Raw genomic sequence first — 17,985 nt, 5'->3', positions numbered from 1 at the left:
GCGTCCGACTTCAGCCAGGTCACGATCTCACGGTCCGTGAGTTCGAGCCCCGCGTCAGGCTCTGGGCTGATGGCTCGGAGCCTGGAGCCTGTTTCCGATTCTGTGTCTCCCTCCCTCTCTGCCCCTCCCCCGTTCATGCTCTGTCTCTCTCTGTCCCAAAAATAAATAAACGTTGAAAAAAATTAAAAAAAAAAAAAAGAAGCAAGAGTGAAGGGGAACAGGGCCATGAGGCAAGAAGGAGGTGAAGGAAAGTTGCTAAACTGGCTTCCACTTCACTATAAACACAACTGGTTGCTCAGTCGTGTGGGAAGTTTCCAGAGAAGCCACATGGAAACATTTCTCAGAAGAGTCCTTTGGGGGAGAGGAAGGAGAAGAATTTATCTATGGCGCTCTCTCTCATCCTTTACCTCTCAGTGGTTAAAATTTGCATCACTGGGTATGAAAGTCCAGAACTTCTGGCATTGTTTTCTGGCTCCCCTTGCAGTCACAAAGAAGGGGCAGTGGCATCCACCATCCTATTAGCAGACACAGCCAGGGGCATTCCTTTTCTGCAGCCTCCTGGGCCCTATCAAGCCAGTGTGTTCCTGGCAGTTCTGTTGTATCTTGGACTTCAGTGGTCACAGGGGGACTAGGGGTAGAAGAAGAGAGGCCTATAGTGTGAGGCACAAGGTAGGTGATAATTGGGCTGTGCCATGGGTGACCTGGGAGAACTGGAGCCCAATTGGCTGAGCAGAAACTTAAAACAGTATGGCTTCCACAGCAATGGCCCAGAAGGTGATCCTCCTGGAGAATCATTAGTAGCACTGAGTAGCCCAAAATGCTCAGTCTGTCAGAACATTCTCACACATGTCTACTTATGCACATACAGAGATTTCCCCTGGGTTTACATCTACAAGTGAACTGGCTGGATCACTGGGAATCTTCAACTGTACCAGATATTATCATATTATATTGCTAAACAATAGCCTTAAATAATTACTTGTTATTGATTTGGTCTGATTTTTTTTTTTCCTTTCCTATAGATGCGTCTAAAACTCATCTATTTCCAGGCTGTCTGGGTGGCTCAGTTGGTTAAGTGTCTGACTCTTGATTGACTCAGGTCATGATCTCAGGGGTTTGTGAGATTGAGCCCTGCATCAGGCTCTGGGATGATAGTGTGGAGCCTACTTGGGATTCTCTCTCTCTCTCTCTCTCTTTCTCTCTCTTTCTGCCCCTCCCTTGCTCATGCCCATGCATCCACTCTTTTTCTCAAAATAAGTAAATGAACATTTAAAAAAAAAATAAAACCCATCTATTGTTTCATAAATACACTCAGGGGGGAGGAGGAGGAGAACACTGAAGATCCCTATCACAATTTCCTCCTTATTATACTACTAATAGGCATCTCTTGCCAAATTTACAGGGAAATAGAAAATATGAATTACATGGTATCTGTGAGGTATTTTGAACTTTTTGAAGAGAGAGGCTACTTAAACCCACATTCATTTTAAAACCAAAATTTCCCATTGTTTCCAGGAGAGGGCACAAATTCATCTTATGTGTATTCTGACTGCTCTTCACCAGCCTCCCTAACTTCACCCGGCATGCACACACACATGCACATTCACACGCATACACACCCTAACTCCTATTTTGCAATCACCCAATAGATAAACCACTTATATTATCATTTCAAGACCTATGAAAGGCAACCTTTGGCAGGCTCCTTACCCTGCTGCAAGATCCAGAATGTTCACTGGAGCTTCCTAATGTCACTGTGTAGGGCTGTGTCCACTGGGGACAGGAGGGGCATGAGGAAGGAGGGTCTTACAAATTAAACACATCTGGCTTTAAGTTATATTGTTTTATTTTATTATTTATTTTTTACTATATTATATTTCCTCATTTCCTATGGCATAGGTGTCCCAAGAGTAGCGATAGGAGTGGTCTCAAGCAATAAGGGCATACATTGTAGAGAATTAAAAAACCTTTTTTTTTTAGTGTTTGTTTATTTTTGAGAGAGAGAGAAAGGGGGGGTGGAGGGGCAGAGAGAGAAGGAGATACAGAATCCAAAGCAGGCTTCAGGCTCTGAGATGTCAGCACAGAGATCGACATGGGGCTCGAACTCATGAACCGCGAGAACATGACCTGAACCAAAGTTGGACACTTAACCAAATAACCACCCAGGCACCCGAGAATTTTAAAACAACAATGAAAGAGACTAAAAGTTGGTCTGCTTTTTAAAAAACAAACATACTAAAAAGGCACACTGGCAATTCTACACAAAGTCAGATACCATGTAAAATACTCTTCCCTCCCTCCCCAAAATCTTTTGTTGGTCTAAGTTCTAAACAATTTCTGCAGTTACTATTCAATTTTATAATAAATAAAATCAGCATATTTTATCCTTTAATTAGCATTGTCTTCTACATAGAAGTTAACTCACAGGAGCCCTGGCATAAATGGACTCATCTACAGGTGTGTGTTTGAGAGTTAAGTTCCTTATGGTTCAGAATCATTCATGCTTGCTTTGGGCACACTGTATGTCTTCAACTCAGATGGAACAATCTGCTTCTGCATTTATTTATTTTTTTAAATGTTTTTTTAATGTTTATTTATTTTTTAGAGAGAGAGAGACAGAACGTGAGCAGGGGAGGAGCAGAGAGAGAGAGGGAGACACAGAGTCCACAGAATCCCAAGTAGGCTCGAGGCTCTGAGATGTCAGCACACAGCCTGATGTGGAATTCAAACCCACAAATTGTGGGATCACGACCTGAGCTGAAATCAGACGCTTAAATGACTAAGCCACCCAGGTGCCCCTATCTGCTTCTGCATTTTTTTTTTTTTAATTTTTGACGTTTTTTATTTATTTTTGGGACAGAGAGAGACAGAGCATGAACGGGGGGAGGGGCAGAGAAAGAGAGGGAGACACAGAATCGGAAGCAGGTTCCAGGCTCCAAGCCATCGGCGGGGCTCGAACCCACGGACCGCGAGATCATGACCTGAGCTGAAGTCAGACGCTTAACCGACTGAGCCACCCAGGCACCCCTGCTTCTGCATTTAAACGCTAGATCTGAAAGAAGTCATGGCAGTAGTAATTATAACAGAACTTTTGCTACTTCAATTCTCTCTCTTCAGTCCTCTCCTTCTATGTGGCCACTTGGAGCTTTTATTTGTGATTAAAATTTAAAACAATGCTAACTGCAAGCTATAATATTTTTTTTTTTTTTGGTGAGTGCAAGTTTTCATATAAGAAATATTTTTACTGTATTTGAATAGCATCTTTAAGATTTAAAATTGATTCCTTTTCATCATTTTTTTATTTGTTAACAAATTACTCTTAACATGTAATGTTATTACTCATTTCCGTGGCAGACTAATATGTAGGAATATGCTTTTTCCCTTTCATTTGAAAAAAAGTAATGTTAATTTGAAAATATGAATCCATTACCTTTCCCTCTTTTTTGATCCTGTACTAAGTCATTTTATTACTTATTTATTTTTATTGGCATGATTATATATTCAAAGTCCAATAAAAGAAAAATCTCACTGTTTTTTTCTGTCCGTTATTATGATTATTCATTTCATTTCAGTATTATTATTGGAAATAATGTTGTATGGCGAAGGGTCAGTTGCACAATGATCTGCCCTGTATGTCAGATATGGGAGGTGCACTGCTGCTTCCCAGAGTGCTAAGACTACTTTGTAGATCCACAGAGCCAGACCTGGAGAGTTGCCCAACCCAGAGAGACTGCCCCCTGCTGCTTGGGTAGGAATCTGCCACTAGGCTAATGCAGGGAGATTAACCCTCACTTTACCTTGCCTTTTCTTTTATTCAAAGATGTATATTTAACTAAAATGTCACCTCGATGAGGACTAGAACTTTGTCTGGTTCAGCACTGGTACCAGGAGCAGAGCAGGCAGTCAATACATTTTTGTTGAATGAAAGTACCACATGTGGTGTTACTTTGCACACGTTGGAATGTGCACACCTTTGTATTTCTGAGTGTTTCTGGCACAAGATAGGAACTCCATCAAGAGCAGATATCATGTATGCCACTTCTTTGTATCCTCCAGCCCCCATCCCTAACTCCCAGCAGTGCCAGAGACTCTATAATTGCAGACTGACTAATCAATTGACTATAGGGCCAGGACTCAAAACACTATGTTGAAGAAATTAAGAATGGCCAAGGAGTTCAAGTTCAATAAAATAAAGTAGCATTTTATTCTTTTCTTATCATCTCATCTTATCACAGTGATTACCTTATCACTTTCTTTGGGGGGCAAGGTTACTCATTAGAAATAAAATTCTCAACTTATTAAAAGACACTATAATTGCTACTGATGTCTGCCAAATTGTTTTGTAAGTTTATTTACTTATTTTGAGAGAGACAGAGATGGTGCAGGCTGGGGAGGGCAGAGACAGACAGAGAGACAGAGAGAGAGAGACAGAGAGAGAGTATCCCAAGCAGGCTCTGCACTGCCAGGCAGAATCCAGCACAGGTCTTGACCCATGAAGTCGTGAGATCATGACCTGAGCCGAAACCAAGAGTCACATGCTTAACCGACTAAGCCACCCAAGCACCCTGGTTTCTGCCAAATTTTAATAATTTATTTCTCATTCATGTAACAGATGCCCAGATATACACCTAACTATGTGTCAGAGTTTCTAAAAGTTATACTCAAAGTAGGAAATGAGGGACAATGTAATTTTTAAACGATCTGAGCAGATCAAATAAGATGTTCTTTCAAAGATAAGTAACATAGAATGTTAGCCTTGGATACCCTAAAGCTTACATAGTCCAGCCTCAGTATGCGAATGAAGCCAACAAGAATGTAAGACTTTTGTCTGGACTCACAGTACAGGGGTAGAGCCAGGGTCAGCACAAGCAACCCTTATTTTTACCCCAGGTCCTCCTCCCAAATGACAGAGCTTCTAAAGTCCAAGAAAATGGCTCTATACTTGTTTATTATATCAATTTGCTTGAAGTATTTAAGAGCTACGACTGTTTATAGTGGTCATTGACTAAACAATGAAAAAGACCATTATAAAGAAACTTTACATTGGTAGATAACAATATACTGATTAATGAAGATTTGAAGTTACCTTTAAGAACCTCTTATTATAGCACATATATTTATGGAGTAGAATTAATAGATAACTCTTGATCTTGGGGTCATGAGTTCAAGCCCCACATTGGGCATGGAGAGTACTTTTAAAAACTGGTAATAAATATTTATTAAGCGTCTATATGTACATAACACATATTTTCTAGAGACTACTGAATGAATAAATAATAGCATACACTTACATAAAACTCACTGTATGCCAGTATCTGTTCTAAATGCTTTGCGTTCATTAACGCATTGAATTTCACAACAACCTGCTATTACCGCCATCCCCATTTTACAGATGAGGAAATTGAGGTGTAAAGAACATCATCAAGATCAGACAGCTAATAAGTAGAGCTCTCCTAATCTGATCATCTGGCTTCATAGGCTGTGCAAACTATGATCTACTTTTCATTTTAAGAAACATAAACATAGGAAAAAGTTAATGGTAGTGCAGGTTAAAAAAAAAAAAAAAACAGTTAAGGAAAACTATAATGTCCACAAGGCAGTTCATAAGAGCTGAGTGAATGATAAGCCAGAGCTCTTTGGGTGCAAGTGGCACACACTAAATTGGAAGTAACTTAAGTTATTTCAAAATCTATTTACTTTCTGTCCATATTAGTTTTGCAGACTAAATTGTGTCCCCTTCCTCAAAATTCATATACTGAAGTCCTAACACCAAGTACTTCAGAATGTGACTCTATCTGGGGACAGGGCCTTCAAAGAGATAATTAAGGTAAGATGAAGCTGTATGGGTGGGCCCAGTCCAATCTGATTGCTGTCCTTCTAAGAAGAGGAGAGTAAGACACAGACAACACAGAGGGAAGACCCTGTGAAGACACAGGGAGAAGATGGCCAAAGAGAGAAGCCTCAGAAGACACTAACTCGGCCAACATTTTCATCTTGGACTTCTTAGTTTCCAGAACCATAAGAAAATAAATTTCTATTGTTTAAGCCACTGAATCTTTGTGGTGGCAGCCCTAGAAAACTGATATGGAAGGATACTGGGTAGTTTATAGAATTAGAGAAAGAGTTACAGGAACCAGTCAAAGCCAGTAACCTCAAAGATTAGAACAGGGCCTCAATGCATCCAGGACACTCACATGGACACACAATCAACCTCTGTCCCTTCCTTCCTCTGTCTCTCTCTCTCTGTCTGTCTTTCTCTCACACTCTCTCTTCCATTCATTCTTTCCTATTTCAATAGTCTTTCTCTATGTGGAGGAGCAACATGGCTTCCAACTCTGCTTTTCTCTCCCAGCCTCAGAATATAAAAATGCCAAGGTTGGATTCAATTGGCCCAGTTTGTGTCACATGTCTAACCCTAAACCAATCAGTTAATTCTCCTTTCAGTATGGTGTTTCTACAACTCTGGCCTGGCCTCTGTTGCTGAGTCTGGAGCTGCTTCTGGTTCACTTTCTGAGCATAAGGCCAGCTTCTGCTGGGGTGGGAGAGAGGTAGTCATTTGGCTGCTAAGAGAAAGGGAAGGAATCTGTGATCTGACCACTCCTGCAGAAGAGTTTGCACAAACTTCCTGTTTGTAGCCGTGCCTCTTACCCTCTCTTTCAGAAGAATCTGTGCCTCCAATTCCAGGACCTTTCCAGGGTCCTGTGCCCCGGACTGGCTTCCTTCTTCACAGTTCCCCATCTTCAGATAATTATGTTTCAGTTTTCACAACTCTGATGGCTTAGTCTCCACTCATCTAGCCCCTGTCCATGTTCCAAAAAGAGTGGACATGGACTCCACCCATTCCCTCTGTTCTTGTGGACCTTGGCCTTTTCCACTTCTTTGCTGTCATTTTAGTGGCATTTTGGAAGGGATCAAAGAAAAGTGTGTGTTTTTAAACTTCAGTGTTTAAACAGAAGTCTGTGCTGGGGCTTTTCAAATATTCCTCCTCTCTGAACATGCCACAGAGACTGCCTTCACCCCTGGGAGTAGAGGTGGTGGCACAGGGGCAGAGGAGAGAAGGGAAAGAGAAGCATGGACAGGCTCTGGCTCCCACCCCTGTATCAAGGACCCCTATATACCTCTGGTTTTTCTGTTTCATGTTTTGAGCCTCAAAGATTTTATTTAAACAAAAAGCCTGTAACTAAAAATGGAAAACCTTAAAAACCACTGCACAACACCAGGCTGCCGCCTACATATTTTATAGAACTATAATCGTAGTCTACATAAAGTTTTGTATTCTCGTTTTATTTATTTATTTTACATCAGATTGTATTATAAACCTGTTTTATATTTCTGTAGCTTTTTCATAATTAGTTTCTCAACCCAATGCCTGGCACATAGTAGGTCCTCAGTAAATAATGATTGAATGAATGGATGAGTTGTAGTATTTAACAGCTGCTGTCTCTAAATATTTTTGTTATTATAGTCGTAGCTTCTGTTGTGTTCATGCATTCATTCCCCCTACGCATATTTGTTGAATAGCTACTTAGTGCTGTACACTGGTGGAGGGTGCTGAGGATACAACAATAAATAGATAGACATAGTCCTTTCCATGCAGTCCAAAAGGGGAATCTGACAAGTGAGTTGACAGTCACAATGCAAAAGCATAAAACCTATGAGAAACAAAAAGGACTATTAGAGCACACAGTAGCGGCCTCTAACTTAGACATGAAAGTCTGAGAACTCTCTCTGGAGGAAGAGACCATGGAAAATCATAAAATAAACAGGACATGTCAGTGCAGAGGGGAATATAAATACTCTATGCAGAGGATGGAGCAGGTGCACAGGCTGGGCACAGAGGAGACTGTGGCACATCCCAGGACCTGGAAAAGGCTCAGGAAGATAGGGGGACAGAGTACACATAGGTGTGAGTCCAGAGATGAGAGAGGCAGGCAGAAGCCAGGGAATGAAACATCTTATGGACCCCTACATTTGGCCTGTATTCTGATGGCAATGGGGAACAATTAAACAATCTTGAGATAAACCCATCTGAGTGTCGGATCTACAGATCCTATAGGGCATGTAAGCTGTGATGAGTCTGCAACTCATCCCTAAGAGTAATGAAGGCCATCAAAGGGTTTGACTAAGGTAACAATATTTGCAGTTCAAGAAAAAAAAAATTACAATGTAAAGAATAGATGGACGGAAAAGGCAAGACTGTAAGGAAGGCCACTTAGGACTAGCAGAAAATATAAGACAATGATAGTGGGGATAAAGAGAGGCAAATGGGTTTAAGGCACATGTAGAAGCAATGAATAAACCTTGGTGGTTGGATGTGGGAAGTGAAGGAGACGAGAAAAGGTCTGATGACACCAGATTTCTGGTTTGGGCAATGTGTGGATTGTGGTACCATTTAAGACAGAGACTACAGGACAGAGGAAGCCAATGGGTTCAGTTGGACACATTGGGTTTAAGGTGCCTGAGGGACATACAGATGGAATTGTTTGGAAAATAAGCAGAAATGTAATTCAGAAGCATGGGAGAGACAGTGGCACTGTGGATGGGGATCTCACCATGGAAGTGGTAACTGACATGGAACTGAAGAAGAACAGTGATATCCCTCAAGGAGAAATGTAGAGGAGAAGGAGGAGGCATGTAGTCAGACGCCCAAAGCATACTGATAGTTAAGGATGAGCATAGAAGGACGAGCCTGCTGAGGAGATAAGAAAGAGCAGTCCAAGATGTTGGATGAAATCCAAGGACATGCTGGGTTACAGGAGCCAAGAGAAGACAGTGAAGGAGGAATAGTTAGTGTGTCAGCATGATATGGACAACCAAATGGCAAATTTGGTAAGGCAGATCCGAGTAGAATGATGAGACAAGCCAGGTTGCAGCGGATAAGAATTTCAGACAAAGTATGCATGGCTTTCAAGAAGTATGGCTGAAAGGAGAAGAGAGAGGGCCTAGTTGGAAGGGAAAAAGAAGGCAAGAGACTCAAGTGAGTCTGAATGCCACCAGTGGCTCCCTAATAGCACCTATTAAAAAAAATGGGTGAAATAGGTGATGGGGATTAAGGAGGGCACTTGTTGTGATGAGCATTAGCTGTTGATCAGAAGTGTCGAATCACTATACTGTACACCTAAAACTATTACACTGTATGTTAACTAACTGGAATTTAAATAAACACTTAAAAAAAGAAAAACTTCCTGATCTACTTACTCTTCAGGGCTCTCCAAATTTGGCTCAACCAGCTTTATTTCTTATTATTCTCCTACCATAAATCACTCTGTGCTTCAGCCAAACAGGTTAGTCACTGTTCCCCCAAGTAAAATGCATGGTTCACCAGATCCATTTCTTGGTTTATATTATTTCCTCCACCCAAAATGGCACTGTCATCTCTCCAGGTACAACCTTGCACTGCCCATCTCTGGCTCTTGGAAACCCCACTACTCTACAACCTGATTCTGCAGGGCTCAATGCTTGTCCCATTCTCATACCCCTCCTCATCTTCTGTACCTAAGTTATTTGGATGTTTCTTTTATGCCCCTACTTGACTGTAGATTCCTTGAAAGCATGGCTTGTAGCCTACTTAGCATTTTGTAAGCTTGTTTTATGCAGTAGAGTTCAACAACCATGAATGAATGAAAGTTTTAATGAACTCCATAGAAGTGTTTCTTTATCATATCCAGTTGGTGCCCTGGCAAGAGGCAACCCTACTGTAGTCCTGTTCTGAGTTCTTGCATTTTCATTAAATAGTAACTCTGGGCACATACTACGTGCCAGGCATATAATGTATGTAAGGTGCCCGAGGGACATTCCAGTGAAGTTGTTTACAAAATAAGCAGAAATGAGGTTCAGAAGCATAGGAGAGATGGCTGGGCTATAGGTGGGGGTGTGGGTATCCTCAGCACAGAAGTGGTAAGCAATGTGGAACCAAAGAGGAAAAGTGAGATCCCTCACTTAGGGAAAGATGTGGAGGAGAGAGAGGAGGCTAGTATCATCACTCCATTTTATAAGTGAGTAAACTCAGGCTAAGAGAGGTTAAGTAACCTGCCCAAGGTCACATAGCCAAAGAATGATTGAACCAAGACTCCAAATTAAGACACCACCCTGACCTTGCTGACTTCTCTCTGCTCTTGTTGCTGACTTAAAGAATGGAGAAAAATAATTTTAGGAAACGCCCTAACAGTGTTCTCAGTAACTGTCCTACAGAAGATTGTAAAACATGTTACTTTAGGAAGCCCTTTCAGACCAGTAGAAAAGTCAGTAGATTCTGTCACTTGTCCTTTAAAATTCAGTAATAAGTAACTAGCATAAATAATAACAACCTCCAAAAAATAGCCAGGTAGAATACAGTGAAAGATTAAGGTATTGGAAGATGAGAGAGGAGATAAGCAGCCAGATAGGAGAAATATTCACTCTTCTTGGCTTTTATTTGGCAACACTTAATGTTTAATAAATTCTGAGTGTTCAGCTCCCTGGAATGATTCTAAGAACGAATTTCTTGCAAAAATTACATGTGTCAGTGAGTTTCCTAGGAACATTCTTTCATGGTGACACAAAATTAGGTGGCCTTAGTTCTTTGACCTTGTAAAAATGACTCTTTGCTTACATGATTTTTCTAGCAGAGAAACATCAAGCATAACAACTTATCACTGCCTGGAATGAGAACCCTGCCCTCATTCCTAGGTAATGATCCAGGAGTTGGATTGTATTTTCTTATTTTCACAAACATGTTACATTATGGCTTTTTCCATTCATCTAGTAACATTACTCATTATCTCTTGACAATGATCATTTAACAACTCATTTGTTTTTCTTTGGGATTCCATTTCTGATGAGATATTCATTATAATAAAATTAAAATGTAGCTTAATTTTTACTAATGGACTGTGGCATTCTTCATATTAGAAAAAAATTCTATCTGTATGGCATTATAAAGACAGTGAGTTCCAGGAATATTCTGAACAAAATCAGAAACATCCAGTAATAGTCTTTACTTTGGCCAGATTCCCAGTAATGTCGTTGTGACTTTTCCCCAAATAGTATCTTAGAATGCTGGTTTCTTGTCTTTTAAAGATGAGCAGTCCATCCTTGTTTGATGTGAAAGATGTCTCTTTTGGCCCAACTCCCTCTCTGACCACCTGTCTTCCATCAAAAAGTGCTCCATGAAACACTTCTTAGAATAAAAGTGAGGGGCGCCTGGCTGGCCCAGTTGGTAGAGCATGTGATGCTTGATCGCGGGGTCACGAGTTTGAGCCCCACATCAGGCATAGAGATTACTTAGAAAATAATAAAAGTGAAATTGAGGGCAGCTGGTTGGCTCAGTTGGATAAGCGTCCGACTTTGGCTCAGGTCATAATCTCACAGTTCATGGGTTTGAGCTCTGCATCAGGCTCTGTGCTGACAGATCAGAGCCTGGAGCCTGCTTCAGATTCTGTCTCCCTCTCTCTGCCCCTACCCCACTCACGCTCTGTCTCTTTCTCTCTCTTTCAAAAAAATAAAATAAAATGTTAAAAAAAATTTTTTACGTGAAATTAACATAACTGTGTTTTGACATTCAGCCCCCAACCCCCAAATTCTGGATCAAGCCTACAGAATCAGTTTCAATCACGGTGGTTTTGTGGGGTTTTTAAAATATTTTTAATGTTTATTTATTTTTGAGAGGGGGAGAGGAGCAGAGAGATAGGGAGACAAAGAATCTGAAACAGGCTCCATGCTCTGAGCTGTCAGCACAGAGCCCAACACAGGGCTTGAACTCACAAAATGTGAGATCATGACTTGAGCTGAAGTCAGATGCTTAACTGACTGAGCCACCCAGGCGCCCCCAATCACAACAGTTTTATAACACTCGGCAAATCCTTTGAGATCCACTAGCATCTAAAAGTTTTGTAATGGATTTACTATTTTTTCCTTTCTACTTAATGAAAATGTTAGAATTTGGTTAAAATAATTTAGTTAAATAGGGGATTTCAAAGAGGAACCTAGCTTTCAGAGGCACTCGATGTCACATTTTTGGAGGCGCTCAATGTCACATTTTCAGCTGTGCAGCACCTGTGCTTTATCCTTAGCTTTGGGCCCCAGGGTACTAGGTGGAGTGCATCCCAGCCACAACGGGGTGGGGCCAAGGCAGGGATGAAAATGTGACAATGACCTGGTGGAAGCAACATGGTTTATCTCAGCCATGCTATATGGTATGTAATGTGCCTGTATAGTTCTGGGGTCAGGTACACCTGAATTCAAAGCCCAAAGAATCACTCCATGACCTTGGGAGATGCCTAATCCCACACAAATCCCTGTTTTCTTATTCACAAAATGGAAAAACTTTTGTATCCAGCAGGTCTAGTCAGCAGACAGAAACCATACCAGTTATAGAGCAATGAGAATGTAATATAAAAAACTATTAACCAGGGGAGCCTGGGTGGCTCAGTTCATTAAGCATCCGACACTTGATTTCAGCTCAGATCATGATTTTACAGATTGTGAGATCGAGCTCTGCATCAGGCTCAGCATTGACAGTGTGGAGCCTGCTTGGGATTCTTTCTCTTTCTCTCTCTCTCTCTCTCTCTCTCTCTCTCTCTCTCTCTGCTTCTCTCAAAATAAATAAAAAACATTAAAAATTGTTTCAAAATAAAATAAAAAAAAACTATTACCTAGGTATAAAGTTGTTAACTAAGTGACTGAAAAGTAAACAAAGACACTAAGAAATCATAGCAGTAGCACCTGTGGGAAGTAGCTACCTCCCCTAGAGGTGGGTAAGAGAAGAACTTGGAGGAGGGACCAAGACCCTTGAGGATAGGGTACCAGTGGGCTGGTGCTGGTGTCTCTGAGAAGGTGCAATGAGGCTGCTCCGATGAGTGAGGGGGAATCTGCAAAATGGGTTCAGACTCCTCCAGGAAGGAACTGCCTCTGCGGAGATGAGCGAGCACTGCTGATGTGGAACAGGGGAACAGGAAGTAGATATAAGCCCCCAGGGAAGGAGCAAGTTCCTTCTCCCTCCTCTGGTCTTATGATGTCCTTCTGGTTTCCCCATTGGCAGCGTCCAACAAGGAGCAGCTGGTTATGCAGAAATGTGGTCTGTAGAGTCCCAGAGAGACCCAGCACCACAAAGCAGAGAATAGAACAGTGGACTGGAACTGAAAGACAAAAACCTAGAACTAGTACAAATTCCAGGTATTAAGCACCCACTCCATGCCAGGCACAATGCCAAGTGCTTTACATACATTATCTTATTTATCTTAACCACTTAATGAAGTGTCCTCATTTCACAGATGGGTAAGAAAGCAAGCCAGATTTATCTGACTTCTTTACTCCTCTGCTGTATATAACAAGACGTTGTCTAAACCCTGTCTCAGTAGATGTTGTCCTTTCCACCTTCACCCTCCTTCTCTGCTCTAACATATTCAATATTCTCAGAGTCTGGTGGTTCCTGGGGAGAGGTGAGGGAAGTGGAGAGTCAGGCAAATTTATAGAGGAGCTAAAGGGAGGAAGTGGACCCACTTTGTGGTTCAGAAGTACATAATGTGGCCCTGACAACAGGCAGATGGGAAGAAAGAGCAAGAGAGCTTTAAGGGAATTTGCCTTGTGGGAAAGAGATGACTGAGCTAATGGCTGAGATACCATTAGTTCATTGGGGAGCATTGGAGCTGGTCACTGAAGCTTTGGCAACTGGCATGACCCAAGAGGGTTGCCAGGGTGGAGGGTACAAATGAAGGGCTGTAAAGCTGGGGCAGGCGGGGAGGGCGGCTTCTGAGAGGACCTCAAAGGGAAGAAGCATCTTTCTTTATGTCTTGAGCTATCATTGCAGCCCGGCAGGGATCTGCTCTGGGGCAGTGGGGTGAGACAGCCATCCCTGGCTCCCAGAGCTGAACAAAGAATTCCAAGGTTAGTGAGAGCAGGTGAGATGAGAAGTGGCATCTTCCTGAATTTTCAAGGTTTCAGTGAGGATAGCAAAGACTTTTATAACAGCAATAGCACATTTTGGAACAACCAGCAGCCATGTCACCTCAAACAGCATTAGAAAAAGGACAAATCTATAGACAGGATTGTTGGGGTCAGAGCCACAAGGCTGAGTAAATAACATATTCCATGTGCCTTGGGCCAAGTTCCCTGGCAACAAACTCGATGAGACTTGCTTCAGGTGGTTCACTGAAGGCTGTAGTCAGTGACAGTCCCTATAGAGAAATGAGGGAAGCAAGACTGGGCAGAGGGAGAGATTGAACTGCAAAGCAGATGCGACAGAGGACGAGTTGAGTTCATCTTCAGTGGGAACTGGGATAGTTCTAGAGTAGTCCCAAGTGGGGACTGATCTTCTGACTCCCTCACAGACCAGCCACTGGGTGCAGTCCTTAATGAGGGGTTATAAATCTTGTCCTGTGGGAAATTCCTGACAGATGCCAACTGGGAGCCCATAGCAGTTGATGTCCCAGCAGCAGGGGGAACAAATGACTTGGTCCTAAATGAGAGATCAAGGAGGCCCATCACAGCATCTGCTGCACATCCATCAATGAAAAAAGTACCTACTGGGGCACCTGGGTGGCTCAGTCAGTTAAACGTCCAACTCTTGATTTCAGCTCAGGTCATGATCTCACTTTGTGAGATCAAGCCCCCTCGTCAGGCTCTGTGCTGACAGCACTGAGTATCTCCCTCTCTCTCTCTGTCCCTCCCCGACTTGTGTGTGGGGTCTCTTCCCAAATAAATAAACATTTAAAAAAAAAGAAAAAATCTAGTGAATAACTATTATTGGTCAGCCCTGTGCTAGGCACTGGAAACACATCAGGGATCAAGACGCACAAATATCTGGCCTCATGGGTTAAAAGATATATTTACCAAACTTTTCTTTGCCTCAGTGAACCTCACCTCGAACTATGGATAATAATAGCAAGCTTTCAGTTAGTATGAGATATAGTTATTATTATTTAAAAAAATTTTTTAATGTTTATTTTTGAGAGAGAGAGACAGAGACAGAGACAGAGCGTGAGAAGGGGAGGGGCAGAGAGAGAGGGAGACACAGAATCCAAAGCAGGCTCCAGACTCCGAGCTGTCAGCACAGAGCCTGACACACGGCTTGAACCCACAAACTGTGAGATCATGACCTGAGCTGAAGTCAGAAGCCTAACCTAAGCCACCCAGGCGCCCCATCATTATTATTATTTATAATGTCTAGGCTACATGTTTGAGGACTGCCTGGAGGACCAGCAGGGCAATCAACTCCTCTGCTATCACTGCCACAGGCACGGATCTGCAGAAAGGAGGAGCCCTAAGAGAGAAAGAGTTGTAACACTGGGCCTGCCCCAGAAGCAGGAATAAGCTACCCCTGAAGGAAAGGCATGATTTTCAGAAGTTTCTTGTGTATTTTGATGGCCAGCGCAGTCCCCAGGAACTCATAGCGTGACAGAACTTCAAGAAAAAGTGGAGACACCCAAGCTGACTAAAATGCCTGTGGCTGAATAAGTACCTCCCCTCCCAGAATACCATGCCTGCCCAGGCCAGAAGCTCTGGGAGAGCAGCTGTGGGAAAATCATCAGGCAATCAACTCAAGCTCATGTCCATCTCTCTACCTTGGTGCTCCCCCCATCTCCCTGTATGTGGGCTTTGAACTGGGACTTGAAAAGGGCACTGCATCTAGGAATTTCCCTTGGCTCCATGGCTCCATAGACTGGGCTTTACAATCGCAAATAGCTGTGTCCCAGCCCCAGCCCAGGCTTACCTGTTGGCTGGGTACACACCACCTGACCCCCATTTGTCAGGTAAGAGGAACCGGATGGCAGAAATGGCAGTGAAAGGTACTGTCCTCACACAGAGTCCCTGCCAGAGACATGGGAAGAAACACCACTTTTTAAAGGGTTTGTTTTTTTCAGCTGCATGGGCAGCGTTTGTTCTTTGGAGGGCATTGGGGACTGCAGCAACAGCATTGTGCTCTGAGCACCTCAGCCTTGACAGCCACAGAAACATCACAGGAAGCCACAGCAAAGGGGGAAAAGGCTACAAGTCCTGAGTGCTACCCAAAAGAAATGTTTCACATGTACACATGAGACTCCTTGCTGAAATCTCCAGGGACTCTCAGAATAATTTGGGAGGAAGCTGACATTTCCTCCCATAATTTGGGAGGGACTCATGTTCTCATATAGCAGGTGGAGGTAAAAACAGAGGAATGCTAGTTTGTATGGTCTTGTGACACTGTTTATCCCTCCCATCTGCCTCCCAGCACTATCATCATCCTGTGTGGGGCCTGGGCCTTAAAAGTTATATACAGGTAATTGATACCTGTTGCTTTGTCCATTCCCTCTACTGGAAACCATAGCACAATTTCCTTCAGAGAGATTACCAACTCCTCTCTCGGTTCATAAAATGATGGTGGTGTTGTTTGTACCATTGGCTTGAGATATGGGCATGTGACTCATCCTAGCCAATTAGAAAGAATATGACTTTTCTTTTGGTAGCAATGGTTGGTTTGGGGATGGGTACATGATCCAAAAGAGTCAATAAAACTCATTGAGGTTTTTTGCTGGGAATCCTAGGAAAAGGAAAATTACTTCTGTCTAATAGACTTGAATGAGGTCTGCTGCTGTTGGAAGCATCTTGTGACCACAAGGGACAGTAATGTTTGAAAACTGAGCCAACATTGAGAAGAACAGAGGTGAGAGAGTGACTGGGCTCCAGCGACACCTTTGAGCCTAGATCTATCTTTGGATTTTTCAGTTAAGAGAGACAATGTGTTGTGTTTTCGCTTAAAGCCATTTGGGTTGTTTTTCACTTACAACTAAGAAAGTCAAGACAGATGCAATCTATAAGCCAAGCAGCACAGGATTGGGAACATAAAGGACATGCGAGTTAATTTTAGGTCCCCTTTTCTCCTTTTACTTGATCCTCACTGCAACTATTATATGTAAGTAGGGGTGATAGTTTTATTGTCCTATTCAAACAGTGATAAAATCATACCCTTGATATGTTAAATGACTTGTTCAAGGTCTTCTGGCTAATAGGTGATTGAGCTCAGGGTCGGTGACCTTCAGATTTGGGACACAGGAAAAGTCAACAAGATCAGTACACCAAAACATGATAATCAGACCTATTTACTGATATTGTCTTGAGGATACTTTTAGAAAATCATTTGATCCTACAAACATTTTCTATTTACAGCTCTCAATGTCATTTTATTCTGCTATTGGGCATATTTTCAATTCCATACAACTTTTCATATTAATGGAGAGAAAAAATGCCTGTAAGAAACAAATTCAGTTGATCAATAAGAATTTATTGGGGCGCCTGGGTGGCTTAGTCAGTTAAGGGTCCGACTTCGGCTCAGGTCATGATCTCATGGCTCGTGAGTTCAAGCCCTGTGTCTGGCTCTGTGCTGACAGTGCAGGGCCTGGAGCCTGCCTCAGATTCTGTGTCTCCTTCTCTCCCTACCCCTCCTCTCCTTGCGCTCTCTCTCTCAAAAATAAAATAAACGTAAAAAAAGAGAATTTATTAAGTGCTTAGACACTCTTCCATCACCCTCTTATCCAACTCCATTTCTTCAGCTCCAGAGCTGTCCACTGAGCTCCCCACCTGAAATATATGTTCCATAAAAGCAAGGGCTGGGGTGCGTAGGTGGCTCAGTCATTTAAACATCTGACCTCCACTCAGGTTGTGATCTTGCAGCCTGTGCTGAAAGCTCAGAGCCTGGAGCCTGTTTCAGATTCTGTGTCTCCCTCTCTCTCTGACCCTGCCCTGATTATGCTGTCTTTCTCTCAAAAATGAATAATAAACAAAAAAAATTTTTTAAACAAGGGCTTTTTGTCTTCTTTACCATATTCTCAATTCCTAGGTCTTGGTACATAGTAGGAGCTCAACAAATACTTGATAAGTGAATAAATGAGACCATGCCTTGGAGTTGACTTGCTGGAGGATTTACCCAAAATTAACTGAGAAAAATCTGGAAGTGATGGAGTTTAGAGTCAATAGGCAAGGTGAGGCTTTCTGCCATATAGGGCTTAAGAGATGGTTTAATTTCAGCTGTAG

The 17,985-nt window shown here is 42.4% G+C and overlaps 1 protein-coding gene across 5 annotated transcripts in view; it reads right to left on the bottom strand.

Moving 5' to 3' along the window:
- LOC147577204 (uncharacterized) overlaps positions 1-17,985 on the bottom strand; it is a 109,801-nt gene that overhangs the window by 79,710 nt on the left and 12,106 nt on the right. Inside the window, exon 3 of one of the 5 annotated variants that reach the window (XM_086674466.1) lies at positions 15,689-15,786. The exons of the other annotated variants lie outside the window; for them this stretch is intronic. The gene's annotated coding sequence lies outside the window, so the exon portion shown is untranslated. The remainder of the gene's footprint in view (positions 1-15,688; positions 15,787-17,985) is intronic. 5 annotated transcript variants of the gene reach the window in all.

This window comes from Puma concolor, chromosome C2 (genome assembly GCF_028749965.1).
Source record: "Puma concolor isolate L17-30 chromosome C2, mPumCon1.1.hap2, whole genome shotgun sequence".
Taxonomy (NCBI): domain Eukaryota; kingdom Metazoa; phylum Chordata; class Mammalia; order Carnivora; family Felidae; genus Puma; species Puma concolor.
The sequence above is the reverse complement of the archived record's forward strand: the minus strand, read 5'-3'. Positions and strand labels throughout refer to the sequence as shown.